The sequence below is a fragment of the Amia ocellicauda genome, chromosome 12 (assembly GCF_036373705.1).
Source record: "Amia ocellicauda isolate fAmiCal2 chromosome 12, fAmiCal2.hap1, whole genome shotgun sequence".
NCBI lineage: Eukaryota > Metazoa > Chordata > Actinopteri > Amiiformes > Amiidae > Amia > Amia ocellicauda.
This window is the reverse complement of record NC_089861.1, coordinates 29,494,761-29,518,698: the sequence shown is the minus strand read 5'-3', so window position 1 is coordinate 29,518,698 and position 23,938 is coordinate 29,494,761. Positions and strand designations below refer to the sequence as shown.

Sequence of the window (23,938 nt, the reverse complement as noted above, 5' to 3'; positions counted from 1 at the left end):
GTCTCCTAAATATTAGAGGTGTACTTTTAATTGTTAAGAATGAATTTGTGTCATCCATCCCTACCAACATCCCTGTAAGTTGCCCTTGTCGATCTGAGCTTTTGTTAAACTTCTGCTGATTTCTAAGCATACCTCAAAATCCCCTCTTTTGCTTTTCAAAATGAGATCCCATTACTCTGTCTCTTAATTTTCTCCTCTGTTCCAGGTACCATCACCAGGCTCCTTCTGGCTGTATTTGGAAGCCTAGTGCTTGTAATAGTGGTCGCTGTTGTGTTCATCATCTGCATCAAGAGGTGAGCATGGGTGGAGTCTGCAAACTACGATCATGATATAACGTGTCTGCATTGGCTCTGTGTGACATCTACATGACATGGAGAGTGGACTGAGTGTGCTCCCTCCCGCACTTTATCAGCTGAGGTCTAAGGTTTTAAAGAGATGGATACCTCTTGGTTGCTACAGTAATCTGCAAATGTTGCCCGAGTCGATCCTGACTCTGCCAGGGTATGGGATGGCATGATCATTTCCTTTTCTGTAGCCAAGTATAAATAAATACTGAGCATGGCAAGATCATAGGAAACTACAAAGAGGAACTGAAACATTTTGCCATGCTAATTTACTATCAAATGTGCTGTGTGGGAACTGGCTGGTGTTTTACTTTAGCAGGGTGGCTGACCTCAGTGCTAGAGTAAATGTGTAGAGTGTGTTACTGCAGATAAGAATGTGGCCACAGCTAAGGGTTAAGCTACATTTTACTTACTTACTTTACTTAAAGTTACAGGTCAACATAGTGACACAATCCCAGCAGCCCCTGTTTTCCAAAGTCAATTAAACAGCCCATTGCTGGTGTCCTTCTATTAGATTCTCATATATAATTGATGAATAATAAAGTATGCTGTTTTAATTAATAGTTTTAATTACTGTGCAGTTACACAGTCCAGACCCTAGATGTAGCTAAGATCCTGTAAAGATGATGTCAGGTTGGATCTGTGCCTATATGCATAAAACATCTCAGATTTACTCCTAGAAATCACACTAAAAGTTAGTTTAGGAGTAATATTACTCCTCACTCAGAGTAGGAGGTAGAAGTTAGTAATAAAGTCTCTTACAAATACTTTTAGCTGAAAGAAACAGATAATACCCGATTTCTCCTATTCTCCTCACAGGGCAGCTTAGGTCAGTCTTGTCGGGCAGGCAGCGGGTGTGTCTCTCTCTTCCTCCTGCTCCACTCTTGTCATGATCTCCTTCTTCTTCTTCTTGAACTCCTTGAACTCTTGAACTAACTTCTCTTTGTTTATCCCTAGTTTTATAAGGTTTGCTTTCAACCAATCACATTTTGGCAGCACAACACCATGAGAAGGGTGTGTGATACAGATGTAACTTAGAGGTGGGGGTCTTTGGAGATTGGCAAGGAGTCAATCAGAGGACAGGTATCTTTTGGACTCTGGACACATAGATAAGCCAGGGTCTACCAGAGGCCTCCTTCGAATTTAGGAAACTAGATAGAAGGGAAGAAGTCTATTTCTTGTACCAAACCAGATAGCATAGAATTTCCCATAGAAAAATACATTCTAACAAATAATATCTTACAGTATAATCATTGATTATGAATGTGGCTTGTTTTGGGGATATTTGCGCACGGTCATGGGGGAATCAATAAACTGTCGGACGATCTCGAGTGTTAATGCCAGTATGGTTTGATTGGAAAATCTGCTATTTGAATGCTGTGATGATGGTCCCAAATCATCACTGCTACATTGTTGCATTTCCCCTGTTGCCAGACACCACAACATTGTCACCACCTTTACTCTGCTGACAGTGTTGCATTTCTGACAGTGGCGAAAGAAACTGCATTGCTGACTTGTTCTTTAACCAAGTATATTCAATTTCTGTCCAATCTATATCGCCACAATAACTCTTCATCATCACACCGCTGTAACACCTTTCCTCTCACAGAAGTTGCGCTCAGTCGTCTTCACATTGATGCCATCTCCCTACTCCTAACTAGTTAGGGAGCCTCGTGAGGTCTCCTAAATATTGGTCAAGTTAGGAGGACTTTTAATTGTATAGAACCTTTATTAATAGCCTTTACTCCTCAGAGTAAAAGTAGGAGCAAATTGACATCACTCTCAGATCTTTCAGGCATTTATGACCGAATCGCTTTATGAATACGGGCCCAGGCTTTAATTTATGTATGTATGTTGAATTTTATGTTTATGTGATTTCCATTTGTTTTTATTCCACTGGTTCCACTATCAAATCAATTGCATGAAATTTAAAAGAATGGCAGGTGAAATACCCTAATCAAGATACAGAATTGCCAAGTCACAAACTGCTTTTTATAACTTCTTAACTTGTCTTCTTATGTCCTAAGGAGGAAGACTATTCCATCCAGAGAAGACAACAGCAGACACATAGTGTCAGAGGTAAACTTTCAATCTTAAGGTCAGAAAAAGAGAGAGAGAAGATACAGTTAAAGAGGTTGGTGGTAAAATCAAAACAACAAGAATGAGTATAAGGCTCACTCACATTGTCTGTGCCCAACCCCACACAGGCTGCAACAGAGGACTTGTACAGTAATGTGAGAAAAACAGGTTCCCCGGGGAGAGAGCAGAGCCAGAGCGCTGCAGTGCAGGGGGATGATCTCAACTACGCCACCGTTAACTTCCAGCACAAGTCAGCGCCCAGGCAAGTTTCCAAATCATCGCCCCTAAACCACTCCCCTAACACCAACCTGTGATTCTTCCACTGATGAATGCCACCAGCAGACCACCTACTACTGAAGCATGGCTTGGAAGACAAGAAAAGGACACATTTAGGACACAACAGTCATTTCAATTTCAGTGCTTATCACATTACTACACAGGCAATATGGCAAGCGAAATGATCATTTAGAGATAAATATTTTGAGATATCTTTAAATTATTTCAAGATCTTGAATTTAATTTCAGATGTCTTTAAACCATTTGCAGACATCTAATTAAGGTGCTTTTCAAAGATATCTCTAATTGATTTGCAGATATATTTAAGTTAGAGATATCTCACAATGTTCATTTGGCAAACTAAACCTGCAGACTGTTATTAATATATTTGACTTTAATTTACATTTAAATTATTTAGAGATATCTGCAAATAATTTTGAGATATCTTCAAATGACTTTCTGTATGTTGGCTGAGATCATCACTTCCTGTTTCCTCATTCAGTTACATAGAAATTATTGAGCAAGTGAACAGGAAGTGATAATCTTGTGCTACATACAGGATGTCATTTGCAAATGTCTCTAAATGATTTAGAGATACCGTGGCTCTCGAAAGTATTCACCCCCTTGGACTTTTCCACATTTAATTGTTACAACATGAAAATAATTGAATGCATAAGTAATCACCCCCTTTGCTATGACACACCTGATTGAGCTGTGGTGAAACCAGTTGTCTTTAGAAGTCATATAATTAGTTGAATGGAGTCGAGATGTGTCACATGATTTCAGGTTTAATACAGCTGTCTCTGTGATGTCCCACAAATAGTTAGTTAGTACAATTCCTAACAGAAAACTACATCATGAAGACGAAGGAACACTTCAATCAAATCCGAATAGGGTTCTTCAAAAGCACCAATCAGGGTGATAAGACCATATCAGATATAAGACCATTTCCAAGGCATTGAAAATCCCCCAGAGGACAAGTCAATTATTAATAAATTGAGAGACTATAGTACAACTGTGAATCTGCCTAGATCAGGCCGTCCTCAAAAACTGAGTATCCGGGCAAGAAGGGCTCTAGTCAGGGAGGCCAGCAAGAGGCCTATAGCAACTCTAAAGAAGTTAGTCTTCAACGGCTAAGCTGGGAGACACTGCCCAGGTGCTTCACAAAAGTTTCCTTGATGGGAGAGTGGCAAAACAAAAGCCATTGTTGAAAAAACTCACATCAAATCTCGGCTAGAGTTTACCAGAAGACATGAGACCAAGTGGAGGAAGATTCTATGGCCTAATGAGACCAGAATGGATGCAGAAAAGTACAGAGAAATCCTAGAAGAAACCCTGCTGAACATACATACAGTCAAAGCCATACAGGAGTGGCTTAGAAACAAAAAGGTCAATGCCATGGAGTGCAGTCAAAGCACAATGTATTAATTCAACACTAATGGCTTTTAAATCATGACTAAAGTGACATCATATCTTTACAGAGTTGCCCATTATGCAAATGTTCAGACTGGTTGTATCCACTAATTTGTATCTAAACTATGTCATGTGTTTGCTATTTCTCAGCAATGACGCCACCACCAACCCAGAAACAGAAGACCCCTCGGTTATCTACAGCTCAGTAAAGACATAAACACAATGAAAGGATTGTTGGGAGTCAACCAGTCACCATCTCAATGCAGTCTGAAGGCAACTTACGAAATGAAGAAGCGTGTTCAGCATGAAGTATTCATGAGATCCAATTGCTGTGATTGCATGTGATTTGCAAAAGGCCTAAAGTAAGCTTCATAGGTGTCCTTATTGGACATCCTCTGGACCTGGGTCTGACATAGACAAAGAGATGTAGGCTACAGGTTAATTTATTAACTGCAAACACAGACATGAAAGAACTTGGGCAGCATGCAATCTACTTATCTCCCTGTTCTGCTGCATGCTTGCAATTACAATGGGCACAGAATAAACAGTTTAAGTAAAATGAAAAAATAATACTGCAAAATAGTAAAGTTGTGCTTGATATGTTCTATATGTTTCTAGAGAGTGACCAATGATCAATGCAGACAAGGTTACTGTTCAACAATCAGAGAACATTAACATCTCTAGGGAAAAATGGGTAAACAAATGTTGCACAACATTTTTCTCACATTGTCTTTGTTAGAACCAAAGTACAACCAAACTACAACCTCACTGCCAATAGGGAATGTGTGAGCCTTAAAAACAGAAAAAGACAATAATAATACAATATAATAATAATAATAATAATTATTATTATTATTATTATTATTATTATTATTATTATTATTATTATTATTATTTCTTGGCAGATGCCGTTATCCAGTGCAAAAATACAGTTAAGTAAAGGCATCAATCATTACAAATTCAATTTATATAAGACATAGCAATTTAAAATATAATACATTTTACAATTTACAATTTACACAGGCAAGTACAGTAAGTGAGGTCATACATCCTGAACGGTAAAAGCTAAGTGCTGTCAAGATGTAGGGTTATAGTCAAGGGCTACGGGAAAGGGAGCAGGGAGGAAAACAAAGAGGAAAAAACTGTGAAGTGCTATCTAACAGGGATTAAAAAGGACTAATATTATTCCTCATGAATTCAGGTAGGAATTTTGACAGTATCAACACACACATATCGCACGCTCTTCTTCCGAGCTGATAGTGATCAGTTTAACCTCAGGCCTATCTGATCCTCGTACCTGTTATACTTTAAAACTCTGCTTGAGATTTTCACGTTATTCCTGTTCCTATTCGTATTCATTTTCAATAGATATTACTACCTATTATTGTACATTTTCTTTTTAATTCTAATTTCATATATATACAGTACTGTGTAAAAGTTTTAGGCAGGTGTGAAAAAATGCTTTAAAGTAAGAATGTTGTTCAAGCTCTTTTGAAGAAACACAAAGAAACAGGCAACGTTGAGGACCGTAGACGCATTGGTCAGCCAAGGAAACGTACTGCAGCAGATGAAAGACACATCATGCTTACTTCCCTTCACAATCGGAAGATGTCCAGCAATGCCATCAGCTCAGAATTGGTCAAAAACAGTGGGACCCTGGTACACCCATCTACTGTCCGGAGAAGTCTGGTCAGAAGTGGCCTTCATGGAAGACTTGACACCAAAAAGCCATACCTCCGACGTGGCAAAAAGGCCAAGCGACTCAACTATGCACAAAAACACAGGAACTGGACTGATTTGTCAAAATTTTATTTGGCTGTAGCAGAAGGCATTTTGTTCGCCGAAGGGCTGGAGAGCGGTACACAAATGAGTGTCTGCAGGCAACAAAGCATGGTGGAGGTTCCTTGCAAGTTTGGGGCTGCATTTCTGCAAATGGAGTTGGAGATTTGGTCAGAATGAATGGTCTCCTCACTGCTGAGAAGTACAGGCAGATACTTATCCATCATGCAATACCATCAGGAAGGCATCTGATTGGCCCAAATTTATTCTGCAGCATGACAGTGACCCCAAACATACAGTGACAGTCATTAAGACCTATCTTCAGCATAAAGAAGAACAAGGAGTCCTGGAAGTGATGGTATGGCCCCCACAGAGCCCTGTACTCAACATCATCGATTCTGTCTGTGATTACATGGAGAGAGAATCAACTGAGGCTGCCTAAATCCACAGAAGAACTATGGTTAGTTCTCCAAGATATTTGGGCCAACCTACCTGCCAAGTTCCTTCAAAAACTGTGTGCAAGTGTACCTAGAAGAATTGATGCTGTTTTGAAGGCAAAGGGTGGTCACACCAAATATGGATTTGATGTAGATTTTTCTTCTCTTCACTCACTGCATTTTGTTAACTGATAAATATAATCTATTAACATGTTTATGTTTGAAAGCATTCTTACTTTACAGCAGTTTTCACACCTGCCTAAAACTTGCACAGTAATGTATATTTTCAATACTTTTTTAACAGTAAAAGTTTGAAGTTTGTCTATCTATCCGTTTGTACATTCCTGCATCAGTAATCAGTAACTGAGAAAATAATAGGGTCCATGTCATGTTCACACTTTTTGCAGAAGTCAGTGTTACCAGGCAGGAGGAGCAGAGTCGCCCCCAGTAAGCGCAGTGTCTCTTCCACACCCATAGCTGCAGCTTCAGTACTGTGCTTCTGCTCTCTGTCAGTGATGAGAAGCACAGGTTCCCCACTGTAGAGATACTGGGGACAGAAAGTGAAACTATATATATTACTGTTAAACACACATGTCAAATGCAGCACAGTATTAAGTATTAAGTATTAAGACCATTTTAGAAAATTATACAAATTAGATTAAATGGTTCACAAAATGAAGGAGTCTTTCAATGTGTCACAGGAATAGTACAGTTTTCCAGAAATAGTATGTATTTAGACTGATAGATAACTTACAGCTCCCAGTGGTGTCTGTTCTGCGCTGCACACTGGCTGAGGTCTGACACTAAAAATGCACTGTGGCCCCTTTCTCCCTCTCTGTCGGGGACAATATAGTAGACAGTAAGTTCAGTTCCACTAACCTTTCAACATTCACAGTAGCAATCACCAGGAAACAGGACATGCAAATTAGCAACTTACACAATACATACATTGTGTAAGATTTCACGTTGAACTTAAAAAAAAACATAAGTTTTTGTGTATTGCACCCCTCCCCTAAAAACAATAAGAACACATGAGATAATGTAACAAGTTTCCAGAGGTGTAAAAAGTATTTGGAAATCATACTTGAGTAAAAGTAAAAATATTCTATCAAAAACTTCCTCCGGTAAAAGTAAAAAGTCTCCCATTCAAACAGCACTTGAGTAAAAGTATAAAAGTAGCTACTTTTAAGAGTACTCAACTACCAAAAGTAAAAGTAAATTGTGATTTTATTAATTAAGTGAAAGTGTTTGTGTGTGAGCCTTATGAAGGGGGCACACGAGATTAATTTGATGTTTTAATCAAACATTTTATTTTCCATAAATTATCAAGGTATTTTTACAGTTCCTCAATTTTATCTTGAAGAAAACAAAAATACATGTTATTAGGCTCATATCTGGATATTATTTGTATGTGTATTCAGTATTAACAAAGGATTTATATTTTAAAAAAAAAAATGTTTTCTTAGCAAACTCACTGTTCACATACACACACACACACAGATACATATATCACAAACATTTGTATAATAATAAAACAAAATAAACAACGTACAATATGTAAGCCTGTAGTGATCACATTTGTTATAATGTTATCTATTGCACTATGCTGCAGAAGACTGAGTCTGAATCTCAAAACTCAAAATGATACAACTCTAAAGAGTGATGCGCGCACAGCCTAGCCAGTGTGGGGGGGGGCAGTGGCTGAAACAAACAAAGGGGTACTTCGGTCCGAGGGGGTGCTGACGAAGTGTGGCCCAATTTCCCGGTTGTGGAGCGCAGCATGATCGGGGGAGAGGCGATCAGGTCACAGGGGGCACTTAGGAAAAAAACAACAGGGGAATGAAAAGGGGCAGCGGCTCGATACAGCCCTGTATCTGAATATAACTTAAAAGCATCTGTGCACTGCAGGGTCTTCACTCATGAGGTGCTGGCCCAAATAAGGCAACATATATAATTTTGTATTACAAGTTTAATTGTATTGAATAACAGGCCTTTCGACACTACTGTGTTATCATCAGGGCTGTAAACACCTATATGTGAGAGTCCGGCTACAAAATATTTTTTTCATTATATACACTCACCTAAAGGATTATTAGGAACACCTGTTCAATTTCTCATTAATGCAATTATCTAACCAACCAATCACATGGCAGTTGCTTCAATGCATTTAGGGGTGTGGTCCTGGTCAAGACAATCTCCTGAACTCCAAACTGAATGTCTCAATGGGAAAGAAAGGTGATTTAAGCAATTTTGAGCGTGGCATGGTTGTTGGTGCCAGACGGGCCGGTCTGAGTAAGGGAAAAACATCCAGTATGCGGCAGTCCTGTGGGCGAAAATGCCTTGTTGATGCTAGAGGTCAGAGGAGAATGGGCCGACTGATTCAAGCTGATAGAAGAGCAACTTTGACTGAAATAACCACTCGTTACAACCCAGGTATGCAGCAAAGCATTTGTGAAGCCACAACACGTACAACCTTGAGGCGGATGGCCTACAACAGCAGAAGACCCCACCGGGTACCACTCATCTCCACTACAAATAGGAAAAAGAGGCTACAATTTGCACAAGCTCACCAAAATTGGACAGTTGAAGACTGGAAAAATGTTGCCTGGTCTGATGAGTCTCGATTTCTGTTGACACATTCAGATGGTAGAGCCAGAATTTGGCGTAAACAGAATGAGAACATGGATCCATCATGCCTTGTTACCACTGTGCAGGCTGGTGGTGGTGGTGTAATGGTGTGGGGGATGTTTTCTTGGCACACTTTAGGCCCCTTAGTGCCAATTGGGCATCGTTTAAATGCCACGGCCTACCTGAGCATTGTTTCTGACCATGTCCATCCCTTTATGACCACCATGTACCCATCCTCTGATGGCTACTTCCAGCAGGATAATCCACCATGTCACAAAGGTCGAATCATTTCAAATTGGTTTCTTGAACATGACAATGAGTTCACTGTACTAAACTGGCCCCCACAGTCACCAGATCTCAACCCAATAGAGCATCTTTGGGATGTGGTGGAACGGGAGCTTCGTGCCCTGGATGTGCATCCCACAAATCTCCATCAACTGCAAGATGCTATCCTATCAATATGGGCCAACATTTCTAATGCTTTCAGCACCTTGTTGAATCAATGCCACGTAGAATTAAGGCAGTTCTGAAGGCGAAAGGGGGTCAAACACAGTATTAGTATGGTGTTCCTAATAATCCTTTAGGTGAGTGTATATTGTAGCACTCTTTAGAAATGACCAGCCGAGGGTAGAATAAAGAAGGTTTTATTTTAAATACTCCAACCTGCAGCAGTGAAGAACATTAACCAGAGCAGCATACTGTAAGTCCGGCTCACGGCTTCAGGAACAGAGAGAGCGCTGCTGCTGCCTGGACTTTTTATATCAGACCCAACAATGTAACAAACTGGGGTCACTGAAACAGAAGGGAACACTCTGACAGGAAGGGGAACAAACACAACACATGTACAGTCTCTGCTAGTCTAGAGTTCAAGTTGAATAGTCTCTTTTGCCAGTTTGTGGCAATATAATAAATATAAAATTTGATGTTATGCACGCCATCTTAAACAACTTTTGTTTTATATAAAGTGTAAATATCACCATAGACATGATTTTGGTACCTTTTCTCATATACAACTGTATTTAAATCATAAAGTGAAAAATAAAGAATATGTAAAATAAAAATCAAATGTAATTATTATTTATTAATACTGTATATTTTACACACAGTTGTCATTAAAGTAGAGCTGCTGTGCTGTTCACCCACGCATTGTCTTTTGAATGGATGTGTTTGTGTTTTAATGTACAATGACACAGTAATGAATATTGCTGAGTCATTAATTAACTCCTCGTCTCCACACGGTTTGCTATGGGGCGCGCGCATATACTGTGCGTGTTTGCACGTGGCTTGACGTCACTTCTGATTGGTCAGATTCTTTCCAGTCGCGGCGGAATAATCCAGACAGTAAAGCGGTTACATCTGAGTGACGCTAACTGTCTTAAAGCAGTGCGGAGCTCCCCCTGAAATACAGCAGCTCTGTGATTTCTGAAGCACCAACACATTTTACATTCATGTCTGAGCAGGACGAGCCTTTACAAGGATGCGATTCTTACTCATTTTATGAAACTGTTCGGGGGCGGAGACATGAACCAAATTGGGGAGAGTGTAGCTGATCTCTTAAACCCCAAACAGCCTCTGTTGCCAATCAGTAACTCGCTCTGCTGGTCCTTCAGAAAACAGAGACCTGCTCTGAAAGGGTATACAGTGTGTCTCAGTGCGGAGTGTCGGTCCGGCCGCGGGTTCGAGTCCATCTTTGATCAGGAAAACAAAGAGCTGATGCGCTAATGGACGAGAGAGGGGCGGGACTGTGCCGCGGATCCGGCTCACTGATTGGCTCACCACAGCGCTGCTCATTATGCTACAGTGTGATTGCTCACAAGTGTCTAGCACACTTATTTTGTTCATAAATGTAGTGGAGTAAAAGTAAAAGTAGCCACAATTTAAAAACCGTAAAGTACAAATACTCGAAAAACATACTAAAGTACAGGAACAAAGTATTTGTACTTCGTTACTTTACACCCCTGCAAGTTTTCATTGTTACTATAAGAATATCTGTATACTAGCCTTTGCTGTTCTTAGCCTACCTCAATATGATGATCAATAGCTGTGATTAGAAATATTGAAAACACCCAGCTTGAAGAGCTGCTGTTTAAGCAATTCTATGAGCTGTGGCAGATTACACAAGGAGGCAAGAAAAATGAGGAATTGGCCATGAGGTTCCCCTTCCTCATTAACAGGGGTGGTGTATGGTGACATTTGGGAGCCAGTGTTACATACCACCTGTGACACTTACATTTTGAAACAATAAAGTAGTAGTCAATCAGCTCAGTCAATGCCATACTATGTCTGTTCACCACCCTGAAGGTAGCATCTCACAAGTTGAATGAATGATTTGTGAGAGACTGATACTGGTAAAGTAAAGATCAAAGATCAATATTCAGCAATGGGCTGCCGAACTCAAGCAGCAGGATAGAGGATATTAGAGGTCATGTATGTGTGTGCTAGCTGTCTTATTCATGGAAAATAGTGCATCTACAGGATGCAGGATACAGGAAAAAAATTAAGAGACCACTTAACATTGATTTCTGAACTTGGAGTGGTCTCTTAATTGTTTCCAGAGCTGTATATACTATATTTATTCATCTGGGTGAGGGCATCTGTGAAGAAAACAATGTTTTGATATTTTCTCAGAAGCAGAGCAATTTTATTTATTTTTTACTTTGGAAATTAAAAATCCAGCAGAGAGGAGTTTGAGATTCTGATATGATTACAAGAAAGAAAGAAAGAAAAATAAATAAATAAATGGATACAGATCAAATACACTTTCCCAGGCTGAAATTAACATGGAGAATTCTGAATTGAGTGTTCAGTCATTCTCATCAGCAGGAGTATAGAGAAGCTGGCCGCTGACCAGAGACTCCTTTGTGATGCCACAAACTCCAAGTACAAACTCAAATACATGAGGTGTTTATTTATCAGGCACGTCGTCAAGATGTGAGTTGCAAGCATGCAGGGGTTTGTTTATTCTGATCCTGAAGAAGAGACTGGAAGTCCTGGAGTGCGAGTTAGAATTTCTGGTAGGATTTTAATCTCCCCCTAAAGTATGATGTTACATCTCTTTGTGGTTTTTGTTTGTGTTTCTTGTTAACACATTGTCCTATGACTATCAAACTGAAGCACAAACACACCCGTCATTTGTCAATTATTATTATTATTATTATTATTATTACTATTATTATTATACTTACCATTATAATTGTTATTATTGATTTCTAAGCAGATGCCCTTCACACAAACATTTTAAAGCATTACAAAAGTGCTGTCTGGGAGAAAGGATCAGGGCAGAGTTTCACCATTGCAGAGATCAGCTTTGGAGACAGTGGGCAGTACTACTGTGAAGCACGAAATAAACATGGAGCTCACAACTCTACAGCTGTACCTCTGATGGTGACAGGTATCATACCACTCTTGGAATTGGAAAGCATAAAACTAATCATAATGCTTGTACATTCTTGGAGCCATCTCCCATGATGTGCTGCATATATCTGTAGCATGGAACAACATCGTTCTTCTCACATTCTTCTTTTGATATCTACTGGAAGGTTAGCTTAGTTTGAATGGGACACTACCCCCAATTCCCATCTGAAGTGGAGAAGTAGAGTAAGAAATAGAGTGGAAATGTGGTCACCATGCTTAAAAATATTAAAGCTGCATTGTTATTTATTTCAACTTTCCCCTCTTTTTTTAATATATATTCAATCCAATTAAATTCAAACATTGGGGTGGCAGTTATAAGTACACTGGCGGCTTTGCTGAGCATTGGCTTTGTCACTGCAACAGTCCACTGTGTACGAAGAAGGTGAGTGCTGTATGGTCAGATTGACTCCAACTCAAGCACTGCAAATCAATGTTTCAGAAGCAATTCAAAGGTTTTTCAATTTTAACCATTTCTTAAATTAATATATACTGAGCTCCCAAATATACACACATGTACACATATATATATATATATATATATATATATATATAGGTGGCAAATTAAAGGAAAAACCAACATAAAGTGTCTAAGTAAGGTGTTGGCACCGCGAGCCGCCAGAATAGCTTCAGTGCACCTTGGCACAAATTCTACGAGTCTCTGGACTCTACTGGAGGAATGATACACTATTCTTCCAAAAAATATTCCCTTAATTTGGTGTTTTTATGATGGTGGGGGAGAGCACTGTCTAACACATCGGTTCAACATCTCCCATAGGTGTTCAATTGGGTTGAGATCTGGTGACTGCAAAGGCCATAGCATATGATTCACATAATTTTCATACTCATCAAACCATTCAGTGATCCCTCGTGCCCTGTGGATGGGGGCATTGTCATCAGGATAGAAATGTTTCACCATAGGATAAAGGTGATCACTCGGAATAGCGTTGTAATGATTTGCAGTGACCGTTCCCTCTAAGGGGACAAGTGGACCCAAACCATGCCAGGAAAATGCCCCCCACAGCATAACAGAACCTCCGGACCCCCTCACTGTAGGGGTCAAGCAGTCAGGCCTGTACCGTTCTCTTGGTGTCACCACGCATGCACTTGCCCACTTGTTGAGAATATGGTGAAGGATGACTTATCTGACCTCATCACTTTTTTCCACATCTCTGTAGACCAGTGCCCATGGTTTTTGCACCACTGAACTCTTAAATGTGCATTGTAATGGGGGGTTGATGAACTGCTATTTTGACCCAAAATTGAAGTAATCTAGCCCTTCTCACCATTTCAATCATTATCAGATTTCTTAGCAGATACTCTTATCTAGGGTGACTTACAATTGTTATATTTACTGGAACAATCTAGGTAAAGCTCAAGAGTACAAGAGCAGCATCCCCCACCAGGGATTGAACACACACCCCTGTACTCTAGAGTACAGAGCCCTATCCACTACTCCACACTGCTTCCTGTGCTATATGTGCCACAGAGCATGATTGGATGTTAATTGCTTAATTGTATCATGCAGTACACTTGTTGGGAGGCATCTGTATTCCTTACAGAAGTATTTGCAAGTTGCCACAAGTACAGGTGAGAGTACAGGTGAGAGGCAGCCATCTTGTTGTTTGACTAGTTTTAGACCAGTCTTAGCATTGCTCATTTTGTTTGTCTTAATTGAAGTTAGCATTGTCTGTAGTTTGCCTAAATTGAAGTCAATTCAGTTCAGCTGCTGAGTTGGTGAAAGTAAATAGGTTGTAGAAGTGCAGAGTGCAGAGGGATGTACAGGGTGTGTCTGATGTGGGATACCCATACTGTAGAACTTCTCCTTAGAAGCTCGACTGAGGATTATTTCAGAAATGTCAAAATAAATAAATAAACACTAACTGTAGTTTCCTTTATTATGATACAGATTGTGTGATTTAGTTTGATTGCTTTATTTGATTGGAATCTGGAGCTTAGATTTTTCTGGGCTCTGAGTATCGATAAGCTCAATTCACTCTCATTCACATTGTGTCCACTATTTCTCCGCTACTTTCAGGTTTCACGAGTTATAGCTGGAGATGAACAAGCAGCGAGCGAACGACCAGGCCTATCCCTTGTGTATGAGAACCTCAAGAGGGAGTAAAGGAGCTGTGCCCACATCACCTTCAAACAGACACTCCTTCCGTTATATACATTGGTTCAGGAATATATATATATATATATATATATATATATATATACACACTCACCTAAAGGATTATTAGGAACACCATACTAATACTGTGTTTGGCCTTCAGAACTGCCTTAATTCTACGTGGCATTGATTCAACAAGGTGCTGAAAGCATTCTTTAGAAATGTTGGCCCATATTGATAGGATAGCATCTTGCAGTTGATGGAGATTTGTGGGATGCACATCCAGGGCACGAAGCTCCCGTTCCACCACATCCCAAAGATGCTCTATTGGGTTGAGATCTGGTGACTGTGGGGGCCAGTTTAGTACAGTGAACTCATTGTCATGTTCAAGAAACCAATTTGAAATGATTCGACCTTTGTGACATGGTGGATTATCCTGCTGGAAGTAGCCATCAGAGGATGGGTACATGGTGGTCATAAAGGGATGGACATGGTCAGAAACAATGCTCAGGTAGGCCGTGGCATTTAAACGATGCCCAATTGGCACTAAGGGGCCTAAAGTGTGCCAAGAAAACATCCCCCACACCATTACACCACCACCACCAGCCTGCACAGTGGTAACAAGGCATGATGGATCCATGTTCTCATTCTGTTTACGCCAAATTCTGACTCTACCATCTGAATGTCTCAACAGAAATCGAGACTCATCAGACCAGGCAACATTTTTCCAGTCTTCAACTGTCCAATTTTGGTGAGCTTGTGCAAATTGTAGCCTCTTTTTCCTATTTGTAGTGGAGATGAGTGGTACCCGGTGGGGTCTTCTGCTGTTGTAGCCCATCCGCCTCAAGGTTGTACGTGTTGTGGCTTCACAAATGCTTTGCTGCATACCTCGGTTGTAACGAGTGATTATTTCAGTCAAAGTTGCTCTTCTATCAGCTTGAATCAGTCGGCCCATTCTCCTCTGACCTCTAGCATCAACAAGGCATTTTCGCCCACAGGACTGCCGCATACTGGATGTTTTTCCCTTTTCACACCATTCTTTGTAAACCCTAGAAATGGTTGTGCGTGAAAATCCCAGTAACTGAGCAGATTGTGAAATACTCAGACCGGCCCGTCTGGCACCAACAACCATGCCACGCTCAAAATTGCTTAAATCACCTTTCTTTCCCATTGAGACATTCAGTTTGGAGTTCAGGAGATTGTCTTGACCAGGACCACACCCCTAAATGCATTGAAGCAACTGCCATGTGATTGGTTGGTTAGATAATTGCATTAATGAGAAATTGAACAGGTGTTCCTAATAATCCTTTAGGTGAGTGTATATATATATATATATATATATATATATATATATATAGTTTCAGATACATATACATAGGTTCACAAAAATATATTGGTTCTATTAGATATATAAATTGGTTCAGAGATATATAAACCAGTTAATAAATACATATGTTGGTTCACATAAATATGCATTGGTTAATAAATATATACATTGGAAGGCATAGATTGGTTCAGATATATATTAACTGGAATCCAGTTTACCCTTATATATTACTGAACCACTCAATATTTCAACAAACATTTTTTTTTATTTTCCTGAATGGCACCCCATACCCTTTATTAAGCCTAGGTTTGTTGTGTCGATTACTTTAACAGATAACTTCGTGACACCGTTACGTATTGTGATTGCTCATATTGCTGCCACCTACTGCTTTTTTCAGGAAACACTATGATATTTATTTCCTGTTAATGGCTCAAAATCTTTAATTGTTTCTTTCTCTAAATGAGTAGTGTCCTTTTGTTTATAGTTAAAGCTGTAATCTGCATATTTACCAGTTGGTGTGTTTGTTTGTTTGTTTGAATTTGAACTATGTCATTTTAATTGTTTTTCCATATTCATGACAGTTATGGGAGATTTAAGGAACAGAAGTAAGAAATTATCCATACATTGTAAGACAATGAATAGTCACAAGAATTACAAGTTCAAAATACATGGTATTGTTTATTATAATAATTATTGTAAACTCAATAAAATTGTGTGAAAAACTGTCAGTCTGCTTTTCACTTAATACTGATGTAATAGGTTGATCCATACAATTCCCCAAGTTAACCACTAGATTTCTCCCTTTCCACAGTTTGCTCAAATTTTCCCTCCAGCCTTCTGCTCTAATTTACAGTTTTTTTCAATTCCTAACATGTATTGGTCAAAAGTAAAGTCACATTGTCAAATTGTTTATGTGGGCTAAACTGAATAATTTTTCATTATGTTCACACAAAATTAATTAAATGACCACATTCTCCGAAATCCATGATCTCTTTTCTTATTCGTACTTCACCACCTGCAAAACTATACATTTTTCAGCAAATGTTTAGGCTTAAGTCTTAACACATTGTTCACAAAACTGTCAAAAACACATTCAAAGTGTCCTGTTTTTAGTTTCATACGTTTATGACCACCATCCACATGACCAGATGTCCTTACTGGATGGATGCCATGGATGCTGGGTGTGGAGACACTTCTCCTGAAGACAGCCAGGGTTGGATTAGACATTCCAGAAGATACTTTCCAAGATGCATCACCAGAGAAGACATAAGATGTGATGTTGAAGAGAACCTGCAGCCAAATGCAGGAGACGGAGAACTAGAACCCTCACAGTACTGGACAGTATGAGTGATTATACTATACATGCTGTTGATGTTTTTTTTTTATTATGGCAGCCCTGGAAGGAATTTGTTTTTGTTTCAACTTTTTATTTTTATATAAGTAAATTACTATATCCAAAGATATAGAAAGAATAAAGGATATTGAAGCAAATTGCTGCATTTCTAATTCATTCTTGTTACATATACTTTAGTACAGTCAATAAAGTGTTATTCTTATTCTATAATGAAAAACTGATTTATGTGAAAAATCATTCAAACTTCAAAGATAAAAGTTCATAATTTATGTAATGCTCCCTGTTGTTAGTGTTTTTTAGGTCAGTGTATTAATTGTGACAATGTATGCTTTCTGAGTGAGAATTGTTGCCAGTATTATGGTCAAACGAGCTTATTTTGAGACATGCATGAAGTGTTTTGGTGGTTTGAGTGAGTTTTGGAGGTGAGATTAACTGTTTGGCCAATATGCATGTTGGTAATGCAGACTGTATGAAGAGTTTTGAAAAAGTGGCTTCAGTATTGACTGACTAAGCCCTTAACTAATTAATCAACACACCTGTTCCCATTTCTCATTCCCCTGTTGAATTTTTAGAAGGCAGTCATATTTACATGATGTATGTCGTATGTCATACTAAGTAGCGATGTTAAAAAAATGCAATTAACTAAGTGTAGCCTACATTTCATTTAGCCTAGATATAGTCAACACATGCATTTCCTATGTATATACAGTGAGGGAAAAAAGTATTTGCCCACTGACAAAGAAATGATCAGTCTATAATTTTAATGGTAGGTGTATTTTAACAGTGAGAGACAGAAGAACAACAAAAAAATCCAGAAAAACACATTTCAAAAAAGCTATAAATTGATTTGCATGTTAATTAGGGAATTAAGTATTTGACCCCTTCCACTTAGTACTTGGTGGCAAAACCCTTGTTGGCAATCACAGAGGTCAGACGTTTCTTGTAGTTGGCCACCAGGTTTGCACACATCTCAGGGGGGAATTTGTTCCACTCCTCTTTGCAGATCCTCTCCAAGTCATTAAGGTTTTGAGGCTGACGTTTGGCAACTCGAACCTTCAGCTCCCTCCACAGATTTTCTATGGGATTAAGGTCTGGAGACTGGCTAGGCCACTCCAGGACCTTAATATGCTTCTTCTTGAGCCACTCCTTTGTTGCCTTGGCTGTGTTTTTTGGGTCATTGTCATGCTGGAATACCCATCCACGACCCATTTTCAATGCCCTGGCTGAGGGAAGGAGGTTCTCACCCAAGATTTGACGGTACATGTCCCCGTCCATCGTCCCTTTGATGCAGTGCAGTTGTCCTGTCCCCTTAGCAGAAAAACACTCCCAAAGCATAATGTTTCTACTTCCATGTTTGACAGTGGGGATGGTATTCTTGGGGTCATTCCTCCTCCTCCAAACACAGCGAGATGAGTTGATGCCAAAGAGCTTGATTTTGGTCTCATCTGACCACAACACTTTCACCCAGTTCTCCTCTGAATCATTCAGATGTTCATTGTCAAACTTTAGACGGGCCTGTACATTTGCTTTCTTGAGCAGGGGGACCTTGCAGGCGCTACAGGATTTCAGTCCTTCACGGCGTAGTGTGTTACCAATTGTTTTCTTGGTGACTATGGTCCCAGCTGCCTTCATTACCATTGAGATCATTACCAAGATCCTCCCGTGTAGTTCTGGGCTGATTCCTCACCGTTCTCATGATCATTGAAACTCCACGAGGTGAGATCTTGCATGGAGCCCCAGACCGAGGGAGACTGACAGTTATTTTGTGTTTCTTCCATTTGCGAATAATCGCAAAAAACTGTTGTCACCTTCTCACCAAGCTGCTTGGCGATGGTCTTGTAGCCCATTCCAGCCTTTTGTAGGTCTACAATCTTGTCCCTGACATCCTTGGACAGCTCTTTGGTCTTGGCCATGGTGGAGAGTTTGGAATCTGATTGATTGATTTCTTCTGTTGACAGGTGTCTTTAAGAGAGTGCTCCTAATCTCAGCTCGTTACCTGTATAAAAGACACCTGGGATCCAGAAATCTTGCTGATTGATAGGGGATCAAATACTTATTTCGCTCATTAACATGCAAATCAATGTATAACTTTTTTGAAATGCATTTTTCTGGATTTCTTTGTTGTTATTCTGTCTCTCACTGTTAAAATACACCTACCATTAAAATTATGGACTGATCATTTCTTTGTCAGTGGGCAAACGTACAAAATCAGCAGGGGATCAAATACTTTTTTCCCTCACTGTATCTAGGGATGTGGTTGTGTAATGATCCAAGTGATACAGATATAGAGTAAAGCCTACATTTTGTTTATCAGATAGATGTGCAACTAGGAGAGTGATACTTTATATAACAGAAAGCAAAAAAATACTATATTTTGGGAAGTGCAGAGAGACATATGTGCTTGTAGAATAGTGATTGTGTTGAAGAGGCAAATGTGTTGGAGAGACATAATTATGCAACTGGACAATTGGTGTAATTTAAAGATAAAAATACTGCATTGCTGGGGCTGACTCTACCACAATATCTATCTGTCTCTAAATCTATATCTCTATCTAACTTGCTATCTGTACATATGTCTAAGTATCTGTCTCTATCTCTCTCTGGTTCTCTCTCAATAAATGTATTCTGTAGCATCTGCAAATCTGTCGCCTCTCTATAACCCTTGGATCTGAGGTGATTCAGACCTCTTTTAAGCATTATTTGGGTTTGATACACCGACACATATTCCAAAACACTGTCAGCTGCTGGTGTGACATAATGAAGCTTCGTTTGCAGTGATCACGTGGTTTCTGGCAAGGTGTCACGGGGCTTCGAACCAGTGGCGGTTCTAGGATTTTTCTGTAACAGGGGCAATTAAGGGGCCACATGTTACATTCAGGGGCCAAGTACAGGGTACATTCAAGCACACAAAATAATGTATTCAGTACGGTGCAAATACACTTCGGCAGTCATTCCTTTTTCAAATGCTCTAATAAAAAAATGTGCCAGTAAATTTCTTAATGATTTTTTTTCATTTATTTATACTGTGCATAAAGGACACAATGCATAAATCACACAATAGTTAAAGTGCAGCAGAGCACAGCAAATTCAGAACAGAAAAAGAGGTATTTTGACATGTACGTATGTTACCATAACACGGTTTCCAAATACAATTCACAGTATGGATATATTTACCTAAACATTTGTTTCTTATTTCTCATCTTTTTCACATTTTCAGAAAAACAAATTGCAATTTAAGCCCTTTTTTGATGAGATAAACAATTTTGAACATGATAAGCAGCATTAACATACTGTAGTAGGAGCAACAACTTGCACCTCCCAGCTTAAACATCTCTCTCTCTTTATCTTTCTCTCACTCAATTTCTTTCACTTGCTCATTCACAAATACACACACCTCAAAAAAGAAGAATTCTCCAATTGCTATGCTTGGAGCTGAAACGCCTGACAAATTCATCCAAATCTAATGACCTGGCCCGTCGGGATTCAACGCTCAAGTGACTCAAACGGGCATCACCCATGGTTGTCCTCAAGTGGGTTTTAATAAGTGCTAGAGCTGAAAAGCTCTCTCACAAGAAGCACTGCTTACCGGTATTACTACAGCAATCTTGCAAAGCCTGAAAAGCTCGTGGAACACCTCTTTGAAAGGCTCCAGAAAAGCAACAAACTCAAGGAGCGTGGTCAATCTCTGCATTCCACTTTTCTCTTTCCTATCCAGAACTCTTTTGATCTGATACATCTCATTTGACAAGTCCTCAACATTTGAGTCAAAAATCTTTGCAAAGGAAAAAAGAGCCTCTTCCTGTAAAAAGGTAACACTTTGTGGGTGAAGTGCTTGAATTCCCTTCATAATTTTGCAGTTGGGTTTAGAGAACCGTCTTTGCAACTCACCAGCCATTGAATCAAGCACCGGGTAGTACACATGTCTCTTAAAGCTTTCCCCATCATCTTTATTGACTCTACGCTCACCAGATGGTGCAGTTATTATGTAATCACACAATCGTGTGTTCATCTTTGGCTGCCTCTTCTCAGTCTTTTCCAAGCTGAGGTCACATTTTACAGCCATTTCCTCAACCTCTTTCCACATAGCCTCAAAATAGGCCTCACTCCTGTATTGCTCTAATGTGTCCAGCAATGATTCTACAAGAGTGACTGCTGCTGCTAGATCCAGTGAAGGGGACTGTAACATGTCCGACAAAAGTTTGGACTGTCCCAGGACTTTGTTGAATGTCACTAGAACACCAATGAAACTAACATCAAGTTGAGCTAATAAACCACAAAAAAACAAATTTTCAGACCCTCAGCAAGCAGTACATTTCTCCTCGTTGCAATTTCAATGAATACCATTTAATACATTGCGTTGTGTCTATCATCTGGCTTTGCCTACATCATGTTTTCTCTGACCTGGTGAAGAGGGGTTTGGGCTACCCTGGTCCTCAGCTGCCTTCTGGTTGATTCTGTCCTCTGACCTCTCCTTGCTTAAATCCTCACTTTCAGTGGTATCATCGGTTAATTTTGTAAAAAAAACTCTGAATGGCTCCCTGTGTCTGTCCCTTTTTTTTCGTGCTCACTATATCTGCCAAACACGATAATTAACATTATCACAAAGGTATAATTACATACAAGGCGGTTAGTGCATGCAAAAACCCTATAGTTAGCGCCACAGACGTTTGATAAAGTTAACTATAGAATCTTTGCTAGCGCTATCTTAGCAAAAACATGTTAACATTGCTAACAAGTTTAGTGGCTTACAAATTTATTGGTTTACTTCGACAGTGCTTCTTCCACAATTTAGTTAACAAACCTAAAATAAGTAAGAGCAGCAGCTAAATATCCTTTCATATTTTAATGACAACCAACACGAGGATTTGTGACTCACCAAGAATTGTTTTCAAGTTGGATAACTGTTCTCCCGCGTACTGGCATAACGTCAGAGAAGAATGTTCTGGTATCGCTCAAGCCAAAGCACTTCTTTTCTTCCTTTTTTTGGCAATTCCCATCGATTTCGCGCATTAGTTTCAAGCACTGCTTCTTCTCCCAAGTTACATTGACACATTACTGCCGCAGTGCCGCCAACTGTTTGGGGGTGGAATTGCATCTGTGATCGTTGTGAAGAATTCTCCAGTTGCTCTTCTCGTCGACGATTGATGGAACGGGGGCCAATCAGGGGCCAATCAGATTTCAGCAGGGGCCAGGGCCCCCATGGACCCGCCTCTAGAACCGCCCCTGCTTCGAACCATTGTATCGATACCTTTTGCTTTGAAAGGGTCGATACTGCTTCATGAACCCTGCTTCCAGCATAACATAAATTATCACTGCAAGGTCTTGTTTGCTACCTAGTGACAGTCTAAGCATAATCCATCATTGATCTGTCTTTCCTGGCTTTTGACCTGTTTTTGTCCCATTGTTTTACACTATGAAACACTATAAAACAAGAGGAGTAAGGCACAAAGTCTTCTATTAGAAACACTATCAAGGAACGCACAACCTGAAACACACAAAACGCACAACAAAAAACGTTGTTCTAGGTTTAACAACTCCTTAACCAATCATTGTAAAGATTACTAAGACTATGCAGTTGTGATGTCACATATCAGAGACTGCACCTCATTTAAAAAAATTAAGCTGCAGTTTTTCGAAAGATGTGGCAGCCATGCAAAAGGAGATCAACTAATTTTATTTATTATTGTAAAATACTTAAAATGTTCATCTGAAATTAAACAACACATTATATTAAAGGTTTATTGTGCAAAGTTTAAAATTTAAACCAATAAAGCTGTGTTATATAATAAAAAAGAAATTTCACAATACTGCAATTCCACTGTGGTAAAATACTGAATAAACTCGACTGTTGAAAGAATGGATGTCATATCAGAAAATACAAATATTAAGATCATGATGTGCATAGGTGAGGTCTTGTCAAATTTAAATACAATTTAAATACAATAATTGACTATTTATTAATTATGTATATATATATATTTATTTGAATGGAATATGTAAAATGTTGTTGTATAGTTCTGTCTGTCTGTCTCTCTCCCCCTGCACACCCACTTTTCTGTTTCACAACTCTCTCCCCCACAGTCCTTTTTGCACATCCCAGAATGCTTTGTGGTGGAAACAGTGATGTCACCCCTGGTGCTTGGTAACCCTACAGCTGTAGGATGAAGTTGCCCGTAGCCGCGGGTCCAGGGTCAGTTTTGCAATCGAGCAGCTCCCGCCCCCTGTGCCTTTGCTCAGCCCTCCTTTCACTGACATCACTGATATGTGAACGTCCTAGCAAGCGGTAAACTCGAGAGACAGCAGCAGCAGAATCCCTATGCATGAGGCATGAAAACGAAACAATAATAAAAAATGATAGTAATCAGAAAATATAGACAAACGAGGGAGTGACTGAATATAATATAACGCAATGATATCTGATCCGGTGTCAGTTTGTAATGAAATCTGAACCCAGACCAGTTTTCACATCTGATCTGGTGTCAGTTTGTAATGAAATCTGAACCCAGACCAGTTTTCACATCTGATCCAGTGTCAGTTAGTAATGAAATCTGAACCCAGAACAGTTTTCACATCTGATCCAGTGTCAGTTAGTAATGAAATCTGAACCCAGACCAGTTTTCACATCTGATCCAGTGTCAGTTAGTAATGAAATCTGAACCCAGACCAGTTTTCACATCTGATCTGGTGTCAGTTTGTCACTAGCTAGCTACACTAGCTTGTTGCTTACATTAATGTCTGTCTCATTTGTCTTACAGTTTTTCTCATATGCTTAAA

The 23,938-nt window shown here is 39.5% G+C and overlaps 1 protein-coding gene and 2 long non-coding RNA genes across 3 annotated transcripts in view; 1 reads left to right on the top strand and 2 right to left on the bottom strand.

Annotated features, from left to right (window-relative positions):
- The window catches only part of LOC136764882 (IgGFc-binding protein), a 128,373-nt gene that overhangs the window by 78,233 nt on the left and 26,202 nt on the right, over window positions 1-23,938 (top strand). The window lies entirely within an intron of this gene.
- LOC136764899 (uncharacterized) lies at window positions 5,906-7,581 on the bottom strand. Its single transcript, XR_010821259.1, has 2 exons — window positions 7,083-7,581; window positions 5,906-6,875 (listed from the first exon to the last, which is right to left on the bottom strand). It is a non-coding gene; the product is annotated as an uncharacterized LOC136764899 (long non-coding RNA).
- Window positions 16,469-22,188, bottom strand: LOC136764900 (uncharacterized). The gene is made up of 2 exons (XR_010821260.1): window positions 22,041-22,188; window positions 16,469-17,100 (listed from the first exon to the last, which is right to left on the bottom strand). It is a non-coding gene; the product is annotated as an uncharacterized LOC136764900 (long non-coding RNA).